We start from the raw sequence: 26,548 nt of genomic DNA on the forward strand, positions 1-26,548 counted from the left end.
ACGTACAACGCGTTTCGGCTCACTGAGCCATCATCTGATACAAGACAGTGCAAAAAATTTGAAAATCACCTTTATACCCTTGAGAAAGGAGGTTGGAAGGACTCTAATATCCCCATATCCCGTAGTTGTATCTTTTCCCACTGTCTCTACTCTGTACGCCTGTTCCCACCCCCTTCTTCAAAGATATCAAATCCCCCCCAACCCCCTTTCTCAAGGGTATAAAGGTGATTTTCAAATTTTTTACACTGTCTTGTATCAGATGATAGCTCAGTGAGCCAAAACGCGTTGAGCGCGGTAAAAATTTTTGTGGAAAAGTGCTACGATCTTTTATTTATTTAAATATGAATAACTTCCACCAGTTGAAGCCTGAATCTGTTGAACTTATATTATTTGATCTTCATCGTTCTTCTTCAACACAACATTTCGAAAACTTCCAACCTTAATTTCTCCGATTCTGTCATCGTCTATGCCTCACCAAAAAGATGCATGCTTCAAATATATAAAATTATTTCTTACCTGACCAATTAAAATTTCAGCTGTAAGATTCCCCTTTTTGAGAAATGCCATCGTTGCTTGGACTATTTGACCGACTAATTTCGCTATCGCTAACCGTAGTAGCGGATTCACCTCCTCAATTTCATGGTTATTAGTACCACACTTAGTTCTTCGCCTCGTATCTCCTACTGCATAACAACACTTATATTTTCTTTGCGTATAATTATAATATTACGCGTTTTATTCTTACTGTACTGCATGCATACTATCTCCTGTATGAGTCGATGCAACTTTTAAGATAAAAATATGGTGTTATTTAAAATTGACTATGTTCATCATATTTATATCAAATTAATGTTATTTTTCTAGGCAGATATCTGTAATCAATAATTTGATCAAGCTAGATGTTAGTCAGCGTAAATGTACCGCTTATCAAAGTTGGAAAAATAAATATTTATGAAAGCGATTTTAGATAAAGTTGCACACATCTAAGGGGGATCATATAAGATACTCGCAGACAGCTAGACCAACAGTGGCTTTAGTAGCATCAGACTTACTCCTACTAATGGTAATGAATGGCTTTCAGGGTCATAGTACATGCATCAGATTCATCTCATTCCCCGAAAATATAAAAGGTGAACTTCCTAGAAAGCATACAACCAGCAGAGGTAACTATGTACGGCTCTCGGAATTGAGCGGCAAAATATACACACAGCTCATCTTCCGCAAACGGTATTTCATCTGCATGATTGAATGTTTTATGCAGTAAAAGGAAAAAGGTATTCAAAGAAACATAAGACAGAAAGAGAAAATATTTCTCGAATGAAATATGGCCACGAGAGGCTTCGAAACCTTTTATCTCGAGGGCCAGTGGATGACGAGGGGCAAAGAGACTGGAGAAGTACCCTCCAAACAGGAGACCACCTCCAACTGACGGCAGTTGCGACTCCTGGAACGGAAAGGTTCTTGCACTCCAGAGGTCTCCACACGCGGGGCTCGTGGTGCTTTGGACTCCAAATGAATTCGCAAAACCGATTTTGCTCACTTTCATGAAAGGCCGTTGACCCGAGTAAGTGAATGAAATGGAAATAATTCATTGTTTTTTAAACGAGAAAATAATTTCTAACGAAACAGTTTTCGGGTAGAGATGCAAGCGGAAGCTGAACAAATATCGACAGCTAATGAAGTTATCGCAAATTTTTCGCCCAGTTGAAAGGTCATATAAAGGTTAACTCGAGAGTCAATTCACTTTGCAGAAATAAACTTTTGGCTCCACAGCGGAATTTTTCCCCTGAAATGAATTCATTACATCATGCAGAAAGTTTTGCTTTGTTTTAAAGGCTCGCATTTGATATATTCCAGGTTCCATCGTTTAGTTTTTGCTTAATTTTAGATTACAAAATGATTCAAACACTTTTTATATCATTTTGTATCTGATTTTCACTTAAAGAGGAATATTTGGATTGAGAGACAGATTTATTCCCTCATAAATGCATGGCTCCGACTGCTGGTAGTAACGCCGTGTAATTTTGAAATATTTCGGTACCAAGGCGCAGAGGTATACTGCACTGAAAAATATATAAAGCGTAAGAAAAGTAATTGCGAGGATTACATTCGATAAAAGTACTTTCTCTAGTCTAACCAGATGATCAATAATGTTCTAAATCCCCCAAATAAGTTTAGCAAACACTATTTAAAGTATTTATTCGCTATTTTTATAATTATCCACTGAAACAGGGACCAATTGGCCATGTACTTCCATTAAAACTACGCGAATGACTATCAATCCTTTTCTGAAAAGAAGACCATTATTCCGACTATTCATAAAAATGTCATGTTTTACATTTAACCTTTCACATATATGACACCACGATTACTAATTTTATTGAACGATCAAAAAACATTTGCTGCTATCTAAGCCACATAAGTGTCCACAAAATCTTGGTAGCTTCTGTTCGCAGAAATTGAACTCGATACATCTCCTATAGGAAAGTGCACTTTTTCAGTCAAGTGTAAAGAATAGGATAGAACATAAAAAAGCTTTTCAAAATAGTAAACTAACACATTTGACGCATAAATAGAGGATGATGTTTAGTTATACATGATTGATCGTACTTGAAGAACGCAGTGATGGTTAATAGTCATAAATCTATATCACTCGAGCCTTTTTGTAAGAGCAATCAAAATTTTCATGAAGCATCCTTCTACATTATCAAAGAAATCAATACGTTAAAAGGGATTCATAACATTTCCAAGAGGGTCAAGTTTAGAAGAAGAGAACTAACTTCTGGTCATTTGCCGAAATTTTATCAGGTTTAATGATGCAAAAATTAAGAACATTGAAATTAAAATATAGTTTCACGGAAAACGAAGCCAGCATAAAGAAATAAATAATTTCTTTGTTGCCAAAGAGAGATTGGAATACAATTTCGGATGATGGATTCAATATTTCAGATTAACGAGGCAAAAAAACAGAGGTGTCAGTAAAAGGCAGACAAAGGACAACTTACAAAGAGATTTGGGCAGTTCAGCAAGAGAAATTGACCTTTTAGGGGCATCTGGAAAAGGGAATCGTTAGTCAAAACGAGGAAAAACCAGGGAGAGCCTCGTCAAGAGGAGGTGATCCCAGGGGAAAGGTCTTCTCGAGTTCAAGGACGTGAAAAACGATCGCATCTACGAGAAGGAATGAAAGTAGAAATGATAGATTGGAACGAAAGATACGAAAAAACGAAATTCGGATTAGTAGAAAGCAGATCGGAGAAGAAGCAGGATAATTGGTCTTAAAAACGAAAACATTGTCAATCATTAAGCTAAGAATAACAATTAATAGTGTTTACTTAAGGTTATTATCCGCGATATGCTAAATTAGAAAAAAAATATTTATACCACTATAATTATGTCAGCAATTTTAATCAATAAAACAATCACGACTCATAATTACTCAGTATCTGGTGAGTTTTAGAAATTAAAATAACTATCCTCGAAAAAAGAGCCTTGGAAAAAAATTTTCAGTAATATTTTATGACCCACTATGTGTGTGGTTAGTAGGAAAAAAGTTGGAAAGGTTTATTCACATGCAAAATTACTTTTTCGTGAATACTACTGTAATCAGAGTAAATAAAATAATTTTATAAAACATAAGATAACGTAAAAAACGTTATTAAATGTAAAATCGTACCCTTCAAAAAGTATTCTAAGCACTGCCTATAGGCAACGCCTATCGACAACGACTGCGGTACATTCGAAAAATGATATCTAATGAAATAAATTTAAACGGACTATGACATTTTACTTCGATTAAAATTTAAATAATAACCCCAGTTTCGACAGATTTAAGCAACGATGATTCACCACCAACGTCCTAAACTCTGCTATGTGTCTTACTTTCAACGAATGACGTAAGCTGATGATTAATATTCAGCTGCTGAGAGTCCAGCTACCGCTAAGTATTCCATGAACCATTAGAGCAATAGAACAAACTGCTTCTAACTTGTGGAAAGCGGAACGCCTATCCAAAGTCATTTATTGATAAAAGTCATTTCAATTTTTACAAACAAACTAAGCGCCATAAGGTAACAGTTCTTGAAAAAATTGATGGTGCATCCATTACACCTAGGTATGAGCGAACACGGTTGTAGAAAACATTTAACCGTGTTATTTTAAACCGACAAAATTAATCATTCCCAACGAGTTCCTGGTAAAGAGAACCGTACACAATAATTTAAATAAGACTGTTTTGAAAACTAAAACAACAGTGATCGAATTAAATTGGCAATTTTAATTATCACCCTTGATTTACGATAGGGTCAATTAGGGAGAGATGCCGCACATTTCGTAAAATAAGTATAATTTGTCCTATTTTGCTTTTTCGATTAAACTAAGGAGTAAATCTGGTGAATAGCCTTGTTTCTGACGAACACAAAAAATTTCATTCCTCTCTTAGCGGTAAGAATTAATTTTGTAAAACATTACCTCGCGGCGTCCATCTCGTATATTGTGGGTGACACGCCGCACCCATAGGGTTGATATGCCGTATGCTATTTAACAGACTGAAACTGATTTTTGTATTCTGCAACTTCATTAAAAAAGAAAATATGTCTCATTATTGAAGTTTTGTGGAAAACAAAATATGCATATACTTTTGATAGGCATTTATATTTTTCTAAGAGTACATGTCTACGATTTTAATGCAACTGAAATGAAGGTTGTAAAACTAGAGCTATGTTTATGCCATTACATTATAAACATACAAATGTAAAAACCAAGACATTTCACTGACATGGGCTATATCTATACCATTTTTATTGAAAAAACAAGTTGAAGAGAACAAATTCAGTTAACAGAGACATAATTTAGGAGTTCTTTTTTGGAACTTCAAAATAAAAGATGAAAAATAAATTATGGCAATTAATTTAAGCCATGCCTTGCTTAAGTTAAAACTTGCTGTTGCCTACAAACTTAGCATAGCAACTCAAAATATGTGAGCAAACAATTAAATATCAAGCAGCAAAAACAATTTTTAGTTTTAGTATACACACTAAAACGGTTATAATATTTCTAGCAACGTGTTATAATTAATTAAAAATCATTTATCATTCCGTGCGGCGTATATTTTGCATGAGAGAAATGCGGCACTTTTTCCCAAGTTTAGTGCGGCGTCCCTCCCTTTCTCCACAGATGAGACGCAGAACCTCGTGGCTCTATGGTCTTTAAGGCCAATATGGCATAACTATACTAAATTTTTTCCGAAAAGAACTTACTGTTGCTACAAACCCCAAAAATCAGTAGTTAAACATCCGATACAAATTTAGTGCAAGGGGAGAAAAATTGGAAGGCAAAATTCCAGATTTCTCTCCGTATTTTTGCCTTAAAATCTGAAAACCCAATGAAAAACAAATGGGTATCCTCACTTATTCTCTGGCATCTACTCTGCAATGGGAATTTGAAAAATTCATCAATATGAGAGCGTGACCTGACTCTAGATTCAGGGTATTAACAATGAAAAAAGGATTAAGTCCAATGTATTCTGTTACTAAATAAATTGAAATCATAAAATGTATCTCCTAATATAGAGGAGGAAAAATTTATAGGAAAATATATGCCATGACATACATTGCATTGACTTCCATGAGAATGCTCTGAATTAAAATACTAGATACATGTTTTTGTCTCTTTTTTGTGGATTACTTCCATGAACAACTCAAAGGATGGTTGGAAAATACTTTTCTACGATACACATACACATCACCAATTTCTCTTCCACTCATTTAGACAAATAGCAACAGAAGTTAAAATAAATTGAGAAAACTAATTAGACTTTTAGAAGTGATATACTATAAAAAAACTTCTGTTTCCATTCCAAAAATTTAATAAAGTTGAAAGTCCATGATGCTACGCCAAGAATTCTGTGTTTTTATTACGAAGACCTTTCCAACAGGAAAAATGCGAAGCCAGATGATACACATTGGAAATGACAGTCCAAATCGGGTATCCTTGATGTGGAATCCACTACAGACGGAAGAAGCAAGGAAACCGGAAACGGACATTCAATTTGACCAATGAAACCTTACTTTTTTCAGTGTGATAGACGTTTTCACAAAAACAATATGTACTCAAAAACCCACTAATTACCTTGGATTGGAAAATGCTTGGGACATATTCAAACAAACAAGAGAGACATACTACGTTTCAAACAATAACGAAATTTGAAAACACGAACTCAGTGTTTTTCTATTCATCCAGTATGCGTTGAGCACCAACTTAGCCTTCTTTTAAGTCAACCCGAAGGAACAAAATAGCACTGGATGTCTAATCTTGAGGCAAATTCTATCGTACGTTGGATAGGTAATATTTACGGACGAGGTATCTGTTCAGTGAGCATTAGCGCGTTTAAATATTTCTGAGTTAAAATATGTTTCATTTACAAAGAATGCATACAATTACATAATTGGTTGCATATTGAGCGAGAGGAAACAATGTTGGTGATTTGTGATATTATGTTTTCCTGGCGTATCAGTTGCAGAAAAGTTTCTCGGGTTTTCCACCGGGTGATGTCGTCCATGTCTCCCGTCGTTTCGATCCGCGACTTGCTGATCGTCCTCAGGGGATCTTCGGAAGACATGGGAGACATGGACGACATCAACCAGTTGAAAACCCGAGAAACTTTTCTGGAATGTTGGTGATTTTGGAAATTTTAGAAAGCTCGTGCAAAATCAGCTACATCGTACACCGAATACACGAACCCTGAGTAGAGCCTACTGTACAATTTCCTCTAAATCCTTTCAATACAGCAGAGCGAAATATGTTTTCAGAGAGAATGTTTTCATTCAATACCGCTAATTGATCTTGCATTGCGAAAATTCTTGAGTACCTCCAGAATGTGTTACTGGGGGAAAGCAGCAACAATACGCCTTTCTCTCTCCATTCTTGCGTGCAAGCAAGCTTTTGGGGTCGTTGTTTTCCACGTGCGAGGCAAGAAGTTCCCTCTTGGCACACTCCACCCGCACACTCGACTAGAACGCACCGGAGAGAGCGATAACCTTGCTGCTGGGGATGAGCCCGATGGGGGTGGTTATCGAACGTATCCCCTACAACCCCCCCCCCCATCCTCAAGGGGCGAGTTATGCAGTGGAAAAAGGGTTGGAGAGGATTTGAAGGAGCCGAGGTAGTTGTTGTCTGAAGGATTTTCATCCGTTACCAGCAGAGATGTGGTCCTCCAGGGATACACATCAATATTTGATAAGCCGGCGCCAAAAACAGCGTTAGACGGCGAGAGGCCGGAGTCTGGAGCATATTTTGCCTCGCGTATGGAAAGGGCCCATAGTTAGGGGTTGGAGGTGAAGGGACAAAAGGGGTGGATCACAAACATCTTCGCATGGGGAGAGAAACGGGCCACGTGGATTCCCTTTGGTCGGGTTTTGCCATTTGCACGCCGAGAATTTACCGAACAGAGCCCAGACAATTCTCTGGTGTAAGATGAAGTACTTCGTGATATCACAAAATTTCTAAATAATTGCAAAATAGTTCACTCCGTTTTGAAAATGTTTTGGAGACATGAAAGTGTTGACTAAAGTTGATTGAATCTTAAAAATATTATAAATAAATAAAAGTATTATGATAGAAAATTAAAGATTCATAGCTAATTTAGCTAGGTTAGCTTAAGGTAATTGAATCTGAATAATATTCACAGTATTATGCTAGAAGATTAAAAGTGCATATTTAAATGTGCACAAATATGAATGTATTAAGTCTTGATTTATTTATATTAAAAAATCTTGCTGAAAAGTTAATGAACAGTAAAATTGAATTATCATCACGTAAAAAAAGGAGAAGCATATTTTGCATGGACGGACACCATGAATCGGAGGCGGAGGAGTTAATTAGCGGTGGAGGTGAAGGGCAAAATGAGTGGTCCAGGGTCACACACACGCCCAACGAGAGAAACGGGCCACGTGGATTCCCCATGTTCGGATTTGGCTATTTTCATGTCAAGTCTTCAACCAAATAGATAATCCCAGGAATCCTCAATTCCACCACACAAACTTCAAGTGATTTTATGAAATTATTCATATCGCTTTTGAATCAAATCCGTAAAAATATTTTCCAACAATCTCCAAATCTCATTCGTCAAGCATTAAAGAGAAATACCTAATAACTTAATGTAATGAAGAAAATAATCATTTTCGCTTTCTTTTATCTTATTTAAAACTGATGACCTTCTAAATACAAATTTAAATAATTGAGATATAAGTAATCACCAGCAAATCCGTTTCTCTTTTAAATAATTATTAAAATGCGTTCCCTACCGTATCGTACAGAAAATATTGGTACTTCACAATAGCTTAATCATTTCACACGCATTAATAAAGCACTTTCCACGAAAAATGTTATAACTTTTCTTTAGTGCAGCAAATTATCCTGTTAGCACCCAGAGAAAAGGGATAAAGAGAAGGCGTCATTCGGCTATGCAAAGGGTAAATAGGCGCAAATTCTGCACCAAATTTTGAGTCAGTTTTGGTGCAGCAAATATTTAAGATTGGTTACTTACCTTACCCCATTTATGGGATATCAGTTTTTCCTGTTGAAAATATCTTGTGGCTCTAGATAGCTACTTTCATCTTTTTAATGAGGAATGGGAATAAATGATAATAATACTTAACAAATTGACACTGCACAAGCGATCAACTATCGACTACCGAATCAAATTCGCTAATCTAGTAGCTCAACAATACGAATGCGCTCAGCTCGCAGTAGCCGGAGCATAACCACTCACTTCCAATTCTCCAAGCTTCGGAGGCGAGCGTTTGTACTCCGGCTATTACCAGCTGAGCGTTTGCGTATTGTATGAGCGGATTTGATTCAGTGGGCGATTGTTGAGCGTTTGTGCACTGGAGATATTGAAATGACTGCTATCACTCGAAATTTATCAAAAAAGTGGTACATTACTTTTGAAAAAGGATATCTGTTATAACGTAGCGTATGTTTTGATTAATTTCGATCGGATGATATTTTAGAGAGTATGCATTAGGGGTAGAGTACTGGGCAGCTGATTGAAGGGTTCAAATCTCGGGTGCGGCCCCTTCAGATACGCTGGAATGAAAATCCTCGAAGCGTGCGGTGACTTAGGGAAAATAACTGGCCACCGAATCCTGCAGGGGGATCGGGTTGGTGTGGTAGCTAGAGTCTTGGTTTCCCACCCGGCGGGCCCGGGTTCAAATCCCGGCTGTGGCAGAGAATTTTCAGAAACTGCCCGATCCCTGCTTGAGTGTTGTGTGGAGGACATTTCAAGCGTAACACTCCGTCCGTCGGATGGGACGTTAAGCCGTGGTCCCTTTGGCGCCTTTCGTTAAGAGCAGGCTAATGCCGACGTCGGGTTTCTCTCCACCCTTCCTTCCATACCCTAACCTCATGGCGCAAATGACCTCAGCTGTAGGTCGCCTCCTCCAAACACCATACCATACCGAATCCTGGATTTACGACGTTCATGCGCCTGCGATTTAGTGTAAGATGAACTCCTACATCTATACAAACATTCCTCTGGGTTGAATCATTTACTGAGTATGTTTCAATAAGGGAATAAAGTTATATGAAGTCAGATTCAATATAGTTAGTAACATGAATGATAAAATATTTTCAATTTAGTTTTGCTTATTCCCATAATAAAATTACCAAAAGAGCTATAAATAATCTCTGCTTTTTGAGCAATCTCAGCTCTTTTTGATCAATGAAAAGGAAAAATATATTTTAATAAACAGACGAGATTCTCATCATACCTTAATAATAGTTGAATTCTATAAAAGGGAACTCATTCTGATGCCAAATTACTAAGAAAATATAGAAAATATAATCAGCATTCTTGGAAGAAATTCCTTCCTCGTATATTATATTGTGAATATGGCAAAAGAAAACTGAGTAAAACGAAGATAAGGTTAAAATTGGAAACTTGAGGGCAATAGAAATACCTCTAGATATTTATAGTAGTACACAATAGGAAGGGAGCGACAAATGGCGTCATGATATCGATTCAATGGTTCTTTCAAGGACAAAGAATTTGTAGGATGGATATTAAACGGATTTCCAGACCAACAACGTACCATTAGTGAAAGCAAATATAATTTGGTCTAATTTCATCGTTAACTCATTTCAATTAGCAATGAACTCATTTACAGATGATGATGAAGCTTCCATATTTTCAATGCCGTTAATTAATGATTAATAATTAAATTTAATTCAATTGGCATCATTTTCATTTGTAAAATTACTCCCATCAATAATTGGTGGTGCTTCCGTTTCAGCTTAATGCCTTATTTTTGTTCACATTACTGTTTTTCATGAAACCCACATACTGTGAAACAGGAAGAAATATTTCAACTACATTCTGGATGTTATTTTATTGATCTATGATATCTGTACATCTATGTAATAATGTACATCTATGTAATGCTGGCTATGTTAATCTGACACGAGGTGTTCTGAAAATTACGGGACTTTAATTTTAAATTTTTTTTCTTCTACATGAATGTTGTTTCCTTCAAAATAGGTCCATTAGATATTATGCACTTGTGCCAGTCCTTTCAATCCTCGAAACACTTCCTAAACTCGATCCTTGGGATAATCTTTAGCCCTGTAGTGGATTTCTTTTAATTCCATCTATGGTTTTTAAACGACGAATTTTAAGGTTATCATCATCTTTGGAGATAGCGAAAAATGTGAAACATAGTCATATCAGGCGAATTATCAGGATAGGACATCGTTGTAGCATTGCTTATGGTAATAATTCATGCACAAGCAATGAGATTTGAAGCGAAAATCGCCGAGCTCACAAAAACAGGCGAGGTTATAAAAATACGTCTGACCTTAGCGGCTGCCACATACAAAGTATACAAAGAATACCGCTGAAAATTGTTTCATACTTCAGAGACGTATATACGAAAAAATATAAAAATGTAACTACACGACTCTCCAAACTCTACACAAAAAATTTGTTCCCCTTATTTTCTTGGCACACCCAGTAACTTCATACCGATAAGCATTTAAGAGCATTGGAGGGAAAATATTATAATTATTTTAGAATAATTGAGCACATTTTCAATTAGTTATATTTATTAGGAAAAACCAGAAAAATTCTTTGATAGATAATAAAACATATTTATTGGATATTTCCCTAATTTACATAAAATATACTTTCCTTTGAGAAGGACACGAGAGGGTTGAAATCGTTAGGCATTTACCAAATATCAACGGGTGGTATTCGTGAAGTTTCAAGATATTCATTTAGCCATGAACCCCGTTGCAAAACTACATAACCATCGCATTATTTCTATATTTTAAGAAAGCTTTCGACGCGGTACCTCACAGCAAACTTTTATACAAATTACAGTCTCGTGGAGATGAAACGAAACAGTTGTAAACTGGATACGCGACTTTCTCAGTGATCGTAAACAAAAAGTAGCTCTTGAAGGAATTAGCACTGATGTAGTAAGAGTTACATCAGGTGTTCCACAAAGGAGCGTAATCGGCCTCCTATTGTTCATTATATACATTAATGATCTCTGCTCCCGCATTAACAGTAAAATAAGTTTATTTGCTGACGACGCTGTCATCTATCGCGAAATTAGTGACCACTCCGACTATGAAATTTTATCATCGGACTTAAACAACGTTCATTTGTGGAGCATCATACATTTCTTGCGGAATTTGTCCAACTATAACCATATTTATTCTGTGGATAGTATTAACATAAAGGCAACAGACAAAGTGAAGTACCCGGGGTTACGATAACCTCGAACCTCTTGGGGAACACATATCTAAGGAATATCTGTGGCATGGCCCTGAAGAAATTAGGATCCGTCAAGCGTATTGTGGGAAGATTTTCGGATGAGAAAGTGAAAGAAAGGTGCTATTTCGCACTCGTCCGTCCGCACCTTGAATATGCAGCGAGCATATGGGATCCAGTACAGAAAGGCTTAATCCGCGAACTGAATAAAATAAAAAGGAAGGCTGCGCGTTTTGTCAAAAACTGCTACGGGCGTACAGACAGTGTTATCCAGATGTTAAGCGAATTAGGCTGGGAGCCCCTGGCGACTCGGAGGCTGCGCGCTAGGCTTAGATTGCTTGAGCAATTGAGAATGGACATCTTTAAGAGCGACACGGAGAATATAATATTAGAGCCACACTATATTTCCAGGTCCGATAGAAGCGATAAATTAAGAGAGATGTTTTGCCGAACAGATAGATATGGGAATTCGTTATTCCCCCGAACCATAAAGGACTATGCTCCATATGTCCCATAGGTGTTAAGAACAGAGAAACAGATAACAGATTAAGAACAGAGGAACACGGAAGGCATTTGAGAAACGGGGAGATAGACAAATCGCATTTTGCGAAACACCTATGGGAGAGTGACCACAGGTGCGATTTTGTTCCGGAAATGCTCCACCTTGAGAAAAAGAGAGGGATGGACTGCTTGGAGGAGTTGGAGATTAAGAAGCACATCAGGAATGGAATTTTAGCAAATGAGAATATTTTTGTCAGCTATTCCCCCCTCTTGGAAATTCCCCTGAAGCTGAGTAACGCTCCAACCCCAACGCAACCCTCCCCTACCAACGTGTAATAGCAACCAGGTAAACAACAACAAAATAACTGTAAAAATAACGATTTATGTACCTGATGATGTCGCCTCTGCGACGAAACGGGTCGTTTTGAATAAATCGTGTGAAAAGGTACCATAAATGTTTATTTTTTTATGGTAAAATAAGTTTAAACGAGCAATTCGTAACCAAAAATGGCCGCTAGATCAAGAAAAATACGTAAATCGATGCACTTTAACAAAAAGCTCTCTCTCTCACTAAGTACTATCAATTGTGCAAAGAGTTGAAAAAAACTATTAGTTATTAGTTTGGTGGGCTCACTGCGGACTGCGAGCAACGGAACCCTTCGTTAAATCAACGAAACGGATGCGTGCCAATGGCATCCTCAAGGGACTTCCTCGCCAGGCGAGCGAGTCGTTGATGACCCTCCCCCTTCTCTCGGTTGGGGTCACGGCAGCAGCCGTGGCTTCACCCGAGCTCATTGGTCTGGCGGGCGAGGAGCAGAGGAGGATGGGGAGAGGATAAGGGAATCGCGGGGAGGAGTGAAGGTCCGTTGCTGGCGTGAGTGGATGCTTCTTTCCCCACGGACTGCTGCCGCGCCGCGTCAGGGCTCTCATCTGGACCACCGCAAGGAGGGACCGGCCTCTATGCACACTCCCCGCCTTCCAATCCACGCGTATGCAGCGAAGATAGGGAGAAGTATGGCTATATGAAGTGAGTATACACCACAGCATAGAGAGCATACCTCTTGCTCTCGTGATGAAGGCAAATCGTGACCATATCCATTGGCATTATAGATAAGAGGGGTTAGCAACTTCAGTAAACGAGTCTCATGCTTCTTTCTCAAGCTAACGATAATCCAAATCAATGGAACTAAGTAAAAGTAATAAAAATAAACGATAAAACTGTTATGAAAATCAAATTTGAGACCCCAAGTTTTCAACCCATTATAACCCAATGCTCCCTCTAAGCAACATCAAAAATGTATAAATTATCAGCTCTATTTCAGAAATATCTAAACTACGTATTATTTTGTGGTGTAAAGCTTAATTACGAAATATTTAGCTCCCATAATAATTACGATTAAATGCAAAATTGTCAAGCTTTCAAGATGAAAAAACTTGAAATTTGATTTCTCCCCGAAGCACCTCTGGGTTTGAAAGGGTTAAATGCGTTATGCAATGAATTGGTTTCAAAATATTTCCTCCTTTTATTAAGTCATCTCATTAGAAAAATATTTTAAATGTACAGCCTCCCTACTTATCTTGTTGGTAAGTGACGAAGGACCTGATATTAGGATTACATATTATCCATTATTTGAAATGACCTTGAAAATGACATAATATGTTGAAACCATGGTCGGTAGTTGAGTTTTCTATTAAAGTGTGAAAATTACCATATGGATTTTTTACCATGGGTATATCGCACTACCACCAATTCAAGACTGAAAAAACTTAATAAGTACATAATATGCCTGTCTCGCTCGGTAAAATTTTCAGAAAGTCGTATTGTGGAATGGATTAATTTTGTATAATTGAGCTTGCACGGCATTATGCCGATGTAAACTAAATTTTCAACACGGAGAGATTTTTTACGCAAGAAGTAAATTTTCAATAGTAATTTTGTAAAAAAAAAGAAGTTAACTGTGGCCAAATTTTGAGATAGTAATCGGGAGAAATAAATTTGTAGCGTAACTTAGCCTTCCCTGCCCCCTGTATCATTTATTCCAATAATTTATGAGACACAAGTAATAATTTAGCGTCATGCGTACCACCCCCAAATATCCTCCAAATGATACGCTTGATTTTGTAAAATTATGTGACAGCAAGCATTGGGCGTTGGCCGACATAAATTTGTTGCGTTAGGTAGCCCTCCTTGCCCTTAAGTATCATTTATGCTAATTATCTAACACAGGAGCCATATTCGTCAGGATGGTTTCACGAAATGGGTCCGCCTCCAGCTCAAATTCGGCTCACTGTGCTAAGGTGTGTTCGCCCACCCATTCCGCCTCCAAGGGGTCACTCGTGGAAAACAAAAGGCGCCCGCACTCGACGGCAGCGCTCCACAAAGAGAACAACCAATCCGACACTCCCCCCTTTCTCTCCGCAGCCACTCAACACCCTGACCCCCCTCTGCGCCCCCTGAGAATAATTGCACAAATTATTGAAGACTCACCCTTTCACTCCGCTGCCCAGTGGGCTCCGTCTAAAATTATTACGCTGCCTCTTCCTTGGCAGGTGAAATATAAAACCGCCGCAGATCTTGTTATGTAGCTGCGGGAGTGGAGAATGTGAGAAGGCGCCAGAAAGGGAAAGGAAGTTTTTGAAGGGGTGAAAAAACTGGCCCGTTACCACTCATTCTTTTCCTAGAGGATGGGGAGGGGGCGAGAGAATCTAACTCGGCTGGTCTTGGTTTCCTCTTTCCCTGATGTAGTGTTGGTCTAATGCCTTCGGCTAATAATTTGACAATTTCAGGAGTATATTTAGAGCAAACCCTATATTAAATTCTATTTATTAGTAAATTATAAATATTATCTTCCATAAAAATACGAAATATAATCCAATCTACACTAATATCGTATGTTCCACAAATTTTGCAATGGTCTGACCCAGGCTTCAACGTTGTACACAATGTCATTAACAAAGGTTACCATAAAATACAAATTGTTTTCCTCCAGGAAAATCCTGAGGCCAAGTTTTCATATTTCAGACCAGAGGCACAAAAGTCGGGGGAGTCAGGGGTGAATTGCCCCTGAGCGCGATGGTGAGGTGCCTAGGTCCCTCATAAGTCAGTTGTGGCTCAATTTTTGATGGACACTGACCGATTTATAAAATGATTTATGCCTTCTTATCTACCGTATTCCCGACCAAACTTTGACACAGGACAAAATTTAACAAAGAACGGATGAAATTCCTCCTATACTTCCTTATTTAGAACAAAATTCAGGAAAAAAATATCTTCGGATTATGTGATCGGCGGAGGCAAGAAATGGTGAAGGTTACCATCCCTTAATATTCGGGGGGTTGACGAGCAAGTATTATAGCCATAGATAAATGTTAAAAATTACCAATTCTCTACCTCAATTTTCAGGATGAGAGTGTAAGTTTGAAAGGAAAATTTTACGAAGGATATTCGGTACCATAAAAGAAGGAGAAAGTTGGTGAATTAGAGAAAACAAAGAGTTAAGAGACTAATACAAACAACCAAATATTTTGGGAATCATCACAAGCAGTAGAATAAGATGGCTGGGTGATCTCTGTAGAAGAAGTGAAGTGAAAATGATGAAACAAGTTCTTAAAGGGAAACCAGAAGGTAAATGACGGGTAGGAAGACCAACTGGGTTGGGACGACGAAGTAAATAAGGATGTGAGGAAGATGGTAGCCCAGCTGGATATGGCAGGCGACCGTAAAATGTGGAGGTTCTTAGTTGGTGAGGCCAAACAACACCTAGATTTCCAATGGCTTTAGGAGTAAAAGTAAGTAATAAAAAAGACCGCGGCATACTGGCCGGACTGGAGTGATACTGGCCATCTTGTAGGAGCGGACAAAACTCTTATGACCACCCTTTCACTGTGCGGGGTCAGAGGATAAGGAGGTGAAACCACAGCCCCTATTCCCTTGAGAGCCCCCTGGGGTGGGTGCGGTGGCCTCATATTACACGTCGAACGCTCCGCACCGCACTGTTAATTCATGGCGGTAAGCGGTGCGTTCGTTACCGCTCCCTTTTGTTGACTGACTGCAGCGAACTACACGATTTGGATGAAGGAGTGGAGATTGCTCCGCAGGACAGGAGCAGTAGACGTGGCAGCACTCAGGCAATCCGAAGAACAAACACAGACTCTCTCAATTGCCTTAAGTGGACAAAGACGCCAAATAAGCCTAATAGTTAAGGGCATTCCAAAGACGTCATCTCATCAAGGGTTAAACAGCGTATGAAGTGCCTCACTACTACAATGAAGTTAAAGCGTCTAATTGGACATGCAGAAATGAGCGAAATGTTTTTTCTCCTACAGAAATACTTCTCACTTAAACAGCTCTAGATATCTCAACGAAAAGTTTCTTTCGTGTTATATAAAGCTAGTGATTACAGTGATCGAGGAGAGAAAATTAGAACACTAATGGGATAATTTCTAAAGCACGGTTAATTGGTCACGTGATGAAGCACAATGGTTAGGTGAACAATTTAGCAAAGGGATAAATGAAAGGAAAAATCAATCACGAAAGGCCATTAGATAAGTGCATACTAGGGTAGATAAAGAGGCTCACAAGGAAGAAGAGCTTCCGGGGAAATAAAAGAACTAGCATGGAAGAGGAAGAAATACAGGACTACATTAATTTTTGGATTGCAGTATTTATAAAGTAAAAATGTGAAGTCTCAACGGAAACGTTTCTTCCAAACGGCAAGGTAATATTTGGCTTGCTTGCGCCTATATTTTTGCTCTGGACAAAAACTCACTATTTTACTGCTAATCTGATGCTACCAGCTCGAGTCAAGCGATTAATAACACATTTTCGTGAAATTTACAAATATTCTTAGCTTCAACCAGAAATTCACGAATGGTATTATAGCGGAAATTTTCATGTTCTGAAAAATACCTACAAAGGGATCAGTTGAATAACATTGTAACATTCTTGTTGGATATTACCCCGAAACAGTGTCTTCGTGCTGGCAAACCTTTGGTTAAAATACATTTCTAATAACATCATAGCCAAGGATAGAATGTCATACTGCCTCAGCTTTAAGAATGCTGAAAAGTGCCAATTTCAACTAAATGAAGGCCATAATATAGACACTTGACTCCGAGTACAATCCGTAAATAATTTACTGCTTCCAGGATTTTAAGGCTTAATTGGTTCCGTGGGTAGCCTCAAGGAAAAAGGATGTGAGTATAAATGTAAGTAAAAGCCCACCTAAGGGACTAAAAACGTGTTTTATGATTCGAAAGCATAGATTATTGCCTAATGGAAGTATAAATATACAGCCAGCGCTATAAAAGGTAAATGGAAAAAAGAAGGAGAGACACCGGGGAATATAGTGAGATGATGGGAAACAAAAGTAAAACAAAGGAATGTGATTACGCGAAGCCGGATCAGCAGCTTTGACTGAGAGATAGGGGGTAAGGAAATGGTAAATCCACTTTGAAGGGAAAGATGTTTATTCCGAGGGAAGTTGAGGGCAACAAAGCCTGTGTGGAAAGTAGAGAGTTATGACGAATGCCTTGCTGAAAAATGGAATTACAGAAGAACAATACGGTTTTTGGATGGAATATATCACAATGGGCATTTCTACTTCCATTGAAGCTGAGGTGGAGAGCGAGATCATTTCTCACAATAACTCTAAACGACAGGTTCAACGTACCCAAAAGAGAACAGTCAGCTCGAAAACAAAGGTGTTGTTTCCATATTTACCTCCCCGAGATGAGGGTTTTCTCGTCATGTATAAGGAAACTCAGGGACACAGGCTGCAAATCTAACTTTACAGCATCTATACCCACCATCACCACGGCCACAGGCCAACATCGCATCACTATACCCGGCTATCAAAACCTGAAGTTGAATGGCAAAACCGACTGCGAAATTTTCATTCATTACTCACCCTTATCCCGGCAATGCCTTTCAATCTAAAATGATAATATATTACCATAAATATCATAAGGGAGCACGGTTGCCAAATGGATAGAGAGTTGGGCTTCAGATCGAAAGATTCCGGGTTCGAATCCAGGGTGAAAGCTGCGGTTGCACGAAGCCAAATCCCTCAATGAGTTAGGTGTAAGGTAAGGTGTTAGAAATTAGCCTCCGTATACTGAATGCACAAAAATAAAAACGCCTGGGACTTATTCTAGTAAGACTTCTTCACTCACCTACCCTAATTAAGTAGCAAGGGATCTCTAAGTAATGTATTATGCTAAGGCATTTTACAACAAACACATTAGCTGCATTTTGGTTTTTGGGATGCCAACCGATTATAGCGGTTTGGTTATGTCGGCGCACTGCCTTTGTACATTGTGCCTCCAACACCCCCATTGTACCTCCGATAGGGAACAGAAATTCATCAGAAGTGTTAGAAGTGCAGAAAGTTCATAAAAATTCTTTAACAGTAGAATCAAAAAAGATGAGCTAGTAAATAAATAAAATTGTATTCTGTATTCTTTGAAAATAGTACTAACCGGGACCAATGATGAAGTTGCAGATTGCATTAACTTCCCCAGATAAGGTGGGTTTTTTCCCCGTATTTCCTAATGAAATCTACCACACTCGGAGAGCTAATGGATCTTCAAATGAATCGTTCAATTGAGCCATTCATATCTCGCGGCAACAACGATAACACGATGAGAATGAATCGTTCCTGCGGAAGAGAGCCCTTTAACTGTGCAGTTACTCACACGTTGTAGACGTTCACAAATAGAACTTCCAAAAAAATGCCTCTGATATGCTAAATCCTCCGACGTCATGCGAATTCGTGGCCAATACAGAATAACCCTCAAGCTCTCAATATCCGGAGATCAACTTGAAGTGGAAGGCCTCTTCCAACACTCCAGAATTTCTAATCCCATCCCTTTCGTCCTCTTATCCCTCTTATTTCATTCTCACTACCATTATCCTGAGTTACTTGTTGATTTTAATGTTACTTAATGTTTTACGGGTATGGCTACTTTCTATTCAACATTTTGACTGATAATGATGTATTTTTGCATTAAACTGAAGACATATTTGCAGGAAATGACAGAGAATTAGCCCGTAGTTGAAATAGTTCTCCGTTACACCACAACTGAGTGAGTTACAATTGAAATACAGGTATATCCCTCCTCAGTGGAAAAATAATTGTTTTGACAGGGATCCTAGCCCTGAAAGATAACCTGCGAGTTGCGGCATAAGGCTATGAATTCAGATCTGGTCAAAAGATTTTTCCCCAGCGGAATTTTTTCCAGGAAAAGAAAGCTGATGTTTTTTTCGTCTGAAATAAACTTATGATGATTCTTAGGTGAATCAGTTCAGTATACCTGCTCTCGATTCATGTAATGTACTGATTTTCATTTCACCAACTAGCCAGTCTTTAGCTAGTCATTAGAAAATAAATCTGTAATTAATCAAAGCATCATAACCAGAATAACTATAATTACTGTAATAGTTAATAGTTTTAATGTAGATTGCGATGCAAAAACGAAAATACCAAAAAGTAAACACATTATGACTCAAAAGATATTGCTGTTGCTTCTCGACTACTTCTCTTGCTCTCGCATTGGCCTCCCATGCACCTTTATGGTTTACGCTCTTGTGAGCATTCCCGCCACCAGTTGTCAGTTTTTGCTAAATAAGTGAATTGATCAACGCTGATGATGCCAGTTACTCACTAAAGAAGGGGAAATTTTTTTTTTCTGTTTTAAACGTGATAGAGAAGAGAATGGCCGAATGAAGATACCTTGTTCTTTAATGCAACTTTTAATAGTCATTCCATTAGCCGAAATCTTAAGATTTACGATTTCAGGTCTGAGTGCAATACCCCATCATAAAATAACTACATCTGAATATACGCACTTTCCCCTCAATAGGCATGCGGTGGTGGGTGTTAGGACACCAGCGGTTTTTCGAATTAAAAGGAAATTCTCAAACGAAATTACGCCTAGCATTTATTAAGTCCTTCATTTTTTGGGGAAAACAGTCCTATACCTGTCCGTTCGGCAAAATATCTCTCTTTAGTTATCGCTCCTGTCGCACCTAGAAATATAGTGGGGATATAATATGAATATAAGACATTGGAGCATACATATTACTTACACCGTCAAAGTCACATAATTTTACTATCGAAAAATAAGTTAGGCCATCAAGGCAGTCACTGCAGACAGATTTCCATGCCCTTTCAGCAAAATCAGAACTCAAGGCTCATGACTCCTCTTTTTGAACGCGAGCAAGGAGCGATTCACTATAGGGAGTGCACGTTCACGAGTAACGCTTCGACTATACGCCGAAAGTGAATGCCACACACGAAACTGCTTACTTCGAGGGAATTGAATGAGTCTTCATGAAAAAAAAGCAAAGCGGAACATTGAATTGAAGAAAGAGGCAAGAGCAATCCCAAGAGAAAATTCTGATGATTAGAAGGGCTAAAAACCCTTTGAAAGGAAAGGGAACTCGCAGCTCGGATGATCCCTCACCGCACGATGGCCCCAATCCGCTAATCCTTACCCCCACGCCCTTTCCTTCCTCCGAGCACCACAAGCAAAAACGTAGCCTCGCTCCGAAAGGAACGGCGTACGTGCAAATGGAAAAACAAGCCGGCGGCGTCGCTGGCTGATCCCTCAGCTGTCTCTCCGGTCGTGCGTGAATGATGAACCGCTTGTTCATCGCGCTTTCCTCTCTCCCCGCCGAATATGATAGCGGCCTAAACCTTCAACTCCTTATACGTTTCGGAAAAAAATTGGATTCCACAGGTTTACATCCCCATTACAACTACTCGCATGAGAGATTAGGGGCAAAGAAGGTGAATTATTACTCGCTTACCGCATATTCTTGCGTGAAAATCTGCGTATCCTCTGGGAAGTTCCTTATTTTTCGCATCATATCAGAACGTTAAGACTTAATTGCGGATCAGATGCCAAAAATGAGAGGAAAATTGAATAACTCAAATGATTCTCATGGTCATTGGAGCGTGTCCAGGAAATTCCATGATGAGTATGGGAACGTCATGTGGCTGGATCGTTTCCACCCACGAGGTAGAAGAGGAAAAATAACTAGGATCTCGAAAACAGTTCAGCATCCGTTGAGTACCACTAGAGGTGGTTTACATTTTATATTCCTGAAGAGAGACAAATGCGTTGGGTAATATATTTTTCAATAGTGGCCCAAAAGCATATTCTAACACATCGCACGGTGGGCTAGCTGCCTAAAATCGAAAAAAGCTGCCTAAAATCTCAAAAACGAATTTTTAGAGCTAGGAAGTTGAATCTTCGCATACATATTCTCAAATAAATTTTCAGATTATTTCTTTCCTGTGTGTTCACGTTAACAATACATGTGAGGTCAAAGTTGAACAAATTTAGCGAAAAAACGACCAACCTCGATTTTCTCTGAAAATTGCAAACTTTATCCTCGTGCAGTGGTTTCATAAATAGTGTTATGGACAAAACTTTTATACCATCTTAATTGAAATTTCTTTCTCTTCCATGTAAAGGGTTTTTAAGGATTTTGTTTTATCCATAAGCATAGGTATATAGCAAAATCGCGGAGCCTATTTTCAGCCCATTTATTTACATAAACGTAGAGAAAAAGTAGATATTGCCACGGACTTCCGCCAAGTGACTGATACCACGTCGTTCTATGAAGCTTCTGCATTGTGAATCTAAACTCAAACCTTGCACCAACTTGCAACCCCGAATTTTAAATCGTTTTTTCAAGCGTACGGTCGACTCCGGTTCTGGCCGGCGGCGGCGGAGAGTACCTACGGCGACGCGGCAAGCGTGTGGATGCAATATGGTCTAATTCACTTTTATATCTGGATAATAGATATAATAGTGATATAAAATAATTACCAGAAAGTAAAATTAATAAATATTGCTACGAATGACTCTTATAATGCAATCGCTCGCCACTGCAAGAGGTGCACTGAAAGGTTTCTTTCTTTGAGTGCATTCCATATAGTACTACGGAGAGTGGACTTAAATCGTGTGCTTAAAGTAGGGACTACTTCGGTTTACTTTGCTTGTCTTACTTGTTGTTGCAAATAGAATTATGCCAGGCTTATCTTGTATATTCGCTGTTTGAGCAGATATTATTGTATTAGTTTGTATTTGCTCTTATGGGAAAACTCAGGGCGTTATTGAACTTTCATTCATAAAATTTCGTTCAAACTTACAAAAAATGTTGTGGCGGAAAGTAGTTATAAAATGTAAATTAATTCAACACAATTTCACCACAAATCAAATCCGACAAAAGTGAACAAATTTATTTCACTAATTACACTCATAATACAAATAATTTCGACTAATTTGGAGTTATGTGAAAGGTTCTCATTAAACTCCTATATGCGAGCCTTCACAAACAAACCAGGTGGAATAATAATTAATTGAGCCATTGTATTCAATAAAACTACAAAGATTTAGGTCACTCAATTGAGTTAGTATATTAACATAACAATGCCTTGAAATACGTGAAACAGTTATTGTCGATTCAAAATGAATGTATAATCCACTCATCCGCGATATTAAAGAACGAAATTTACTTTTTTCAAAGAGCAAATTTTAAGTTGATAATTAATGATCCAATTCTCAAATTAATTCCAATAATAAAAAATTGAGCCATGAATAAGTTGAACCCTTCGCTAAGTACCGAAAAATTAATTTACCAATGACATTTTGGATCCTCAAAGATAAAAATTATACGCTTTATTCTTTATTAATCAATGATTCATTTGACAATTCTTTCAACATTTTAATGAGCAGTATATATCTTTGAATGCGAGTTCGATTTTAAATAAGCGCAACGCACCCGTTAATACCCAACAGGGTTTCAATAAGAAAAATTAGACGTATGAAATTTGTTGAGTGGCGTTCTCCCAATTACCACTTCATGGTTTTATTTATAGGTATTTTCATTTCATGCATGGTAAATATTTTCCAGATCTTGGACAAAGATTTATAGAGTCATTGTCAAAACTTGTAAAATTGATTTTTTTTAACAGTAGAGTCTCTATGGTTCGTTGATTTATATTCTGGGTACTCACCATCAAACCTGAGGTCCCATGATTGGTCACCAAGAAGGCTCAGCATTGCAAGCCGCAAATATTTCCAATCGTCGCCAGATGAGCCTGCCAGAAATAAATGCAAAAATATGATTCAGAGCCAAAAATGAGATGACATATCTAATTACAAGTAAGATCCACTACGTTCTTAAGGGGTGTGACTACTGATTAATATTTTAGAACATCAACCTCATTTTCAATGGAATTAATCAAAGTCACTGTGTATGCATCAAAAATAAATTTAACAACCCATTTCGACCACTGTTACCATTGTGATTATATATTTGTAGCTTATTTCAGACTTCAATGGACTCCAAGTCTTAAAAAATTGGTGATATTTTCATTTCGCATGCAATTAATTCTTCACTTCTACTACAACTAAGACTTTGAGTCTCCTACATATAGGGTGATAGTTAAATAAATTTCAGGGTTCATTTTTTTCTAACTCCTAAAATGTATGTCAAGTCACTGCTGTTAACTTTTAACGGCCGAAAAAAGAGCATATATTTTTAATACGGCCTTTCACAAACTTGTGTCACTGAAATGAATGGGTTGACATGAAATAAAACTTAAAAAGCTGAATGTGAGTACTTCATCGCGGTAAGTGAGGTCATATGTGTAGTTATCACACAGTCATCATATTTGGATATAATCACAAATACGCGCACTCCGTCGAAATCCTATAGGCCTTATGGGAAACTCAGGCAAACGCCGTCGAGTGTACTCAAACACTCATGGGAAGTTCGGCTATGGTTTATCCTCCCGAGCAGGTTTCATCCGGAAGTGATAGCGGATCACTTCCCGATCATTGAAATTTAACAGCTTGCACTAATGGAGCTCCGATGGATGGCGCCCTGGTTTATGCATGGGCTTGGGGAACGGATTTTCCAGGGAGTACATTAGGTTAGGGGTCACGGCTTCAGCTAGGGATTTAAAACAGCGAGTAGGATCAACATCCACTACCGTGAATTACAGCAAAGGGAAGGAATCGGTTATCGATCCCGTTATGCCACTGGTGGCGAGAGAGCTGCTGAGTGCAGTACGTCTGGAACACGGACTGATTCAAAATCATTTCAATGCTGGAACGAAATACAAGCATCCTCAGTCCAAAGAAAATCAGACCCTTTTCATACATCACGAAATTAGTTTTTATCGAAAAGAAATTTTTCTGAAATCATAAAAACGGGTTAGACTCCATCTCTCAACTCCGTCAGACAAAGATGGAATGTCTAATATGATGTAAATTTGAGAGAAAATCGCTCTTTACTTGTATTCCTTCGCAATAAGAAAGTATTGTTTAAACATTACTTAAACATAGAATGACATTTAGAACCAACTGTTTTTCATTTTAAGATAATCAATATTTTCCATCGTTCCTTCTTAATTTATTCATTCATAACCATAAGTAACCATCTCCCAAGAGAATTAGGTGAAAAACTTTTCAAATCACTACTATTAAAGTAGTTTTGATTTTTCCCAAAAAAATACGACGTGGTCGTTTGCTTCCTTGTTAGTTCTGAAAGCGTTTTCCAACCACCCGTTTGTTATTTCTGCGAAAACCCTATACTTCCCAGGTAGAATGTGACTATAATAATATTTATTGATCGTTAATCACTAAAAAAAGGATACTGGTGCAAAACCAGATCGAAGATTAAGGTGACCCCTAGACGCTCTAGAGTATATGCCGCATCATTTCTGTATAAGTAACAAATAGTAAAGGAAAGCAATAGAATTGAAATTTAATAAACAAAATTAAAAAAGAAACATGTCTTGAAAATCCTTCTATTAGACATCCCATATGATATTTTTGCTAGTAAATATTCAAATTTCCGCATGCTTTAGGAAGTTTTACACGTTTTCAATCTGTTTATCTTACCATCAGGATTGAATCACAGACATCGAAATGAGGTGGCATATTCTCCTCACTGTGGAGATAAGAGTGAGTGAGCTCTGTGCTTCCGATGCTGAGATGTTTTACAGCTACCTCCGTTACATTTATTACGGCATTTCGTTCTAAACCGACGCAAGAGGTTTCACAGTTGCATCTCCGAACGGGGAGTGGGGAATTCCGCGATTTGCTTTTGTCTGCTCACTAGTTGCTCCTTCCTATCCAACGACTCGGCACAACTGAGTGAAAAGTTCTTAGTCTTTAAACAACTCAACGGCTGTAGAGAATGTTTTGAGAAAGTCCGTTCTTTTGTAGTAAAAAGTTCAAAAGAGACTCGTGGAAGAAAAATGTTAAAGTTATAGGGCAAAATATCATAGCAATTCATTACCTATGAATTTTAATCTTTCCTTTGCTTATGCTAGATATGCCTGGCTTATGAAAATGGAGTAATACCATTTTTAGAAACTCTATGACGAAATTTTTAAATTTATACGGAGCAAATACACACTAGATCTGACTACAACTCACTGCTCCATGAGGTTAAAGAACAGGTAAATGAGAAAAAAAATATTTTTATGACCCAAGGAGAGGTTTATTTGAGAAAAATGAAAATTATCAAAAATTTTATAGTATACTGACATCAAAAAGAATTTCATGCGCATATTATGAAGCTTTATTTTGACCTCAGACAATGTTTCATAAAAATATGAGACCTGGGTGGACCACCAACTATTGCATTGAGGCGGAATGACCCATATTCCAATCACCACTTTCCATAAGCTGACGGAGCCATGCATATGGGCCATTTCACAGAGATATTTCAGATCCCACAAAATACTGATGTTTGTCTTGACTATAGTGCCCTACTCGTGATTATGAAAGAATATGTAAGTACCTTTCGTGGTTATTATAAAAGCACTTTGGAACTTGCCGCGCAGTAAATTTAGGAGTTTAATCCATTTTGGTCCCAGAAATGTGTGAAAACTAGTGGATTACTCCATGAAATTTATTGCTCGCCCAGTTTCCAAGCCTAACAAATGGCCCATAATTCATTGAAAACTTTTTAAAGCCATTAATACAACTCTCCGCACCCCCAGAAAGAGTATTACAGCACGCTTCAGAGATACTAGTTGAAGCAGTTACCTAAACAACCCATTATGGCCAGCGCAAATAGGAGAAAAGGTGAACCATAGGTCTTCATATATTGCTAATCGGCACTTATACATCATTTCCTGGATATAGATAGTTACCTACTTATACCACTTATTTAACAATATATAGGTAAAATTACTCCGTTACTAACAATTCAAAGGGGTAACAAGATTCAAAAAATTTTTACTG

The 26,548-nt window shown here is 38.0% G+C and overlaps 1 protein-coding gene across 1 annotated transcript in view; it reads right to left on the bottom strand.

Annotated features, from left to right (window-relative positions):
• LOC124158644 (metabotropic glutamate receptor 2-like) overlaps window positions 1-26,548 on the bottom strand; it is a 630,302-nt gene that overhangs the window by 483,655 nt on the left and 120,099 nt on the right. The window contains exon 3 of the mRNA XM_046533848.1: window positions 23,302-23,385. The gene's annotated coding sequence lies outside the window, so the exon portion shown is untranslated. The remainder of the gene's footprint in view (window positions 1-23,301; window positions 23,386-26,548) is intronic.

The sequence above is a fragment of the Ischnura elegans genome, chromosome 5, assembly GCF_921293095.1.
Source record: "Ischnura elegans chromosome 5, ioIscEleg1.1, whole genome shotgun sequence".
Classification (NCBI taxonomy): domain Eukaryota; kingdom Metazoa; phylum Arthropoda; class Insecta; order Odonata; family Coenagrionidae; genus Ischnura; species Ischnura elegans.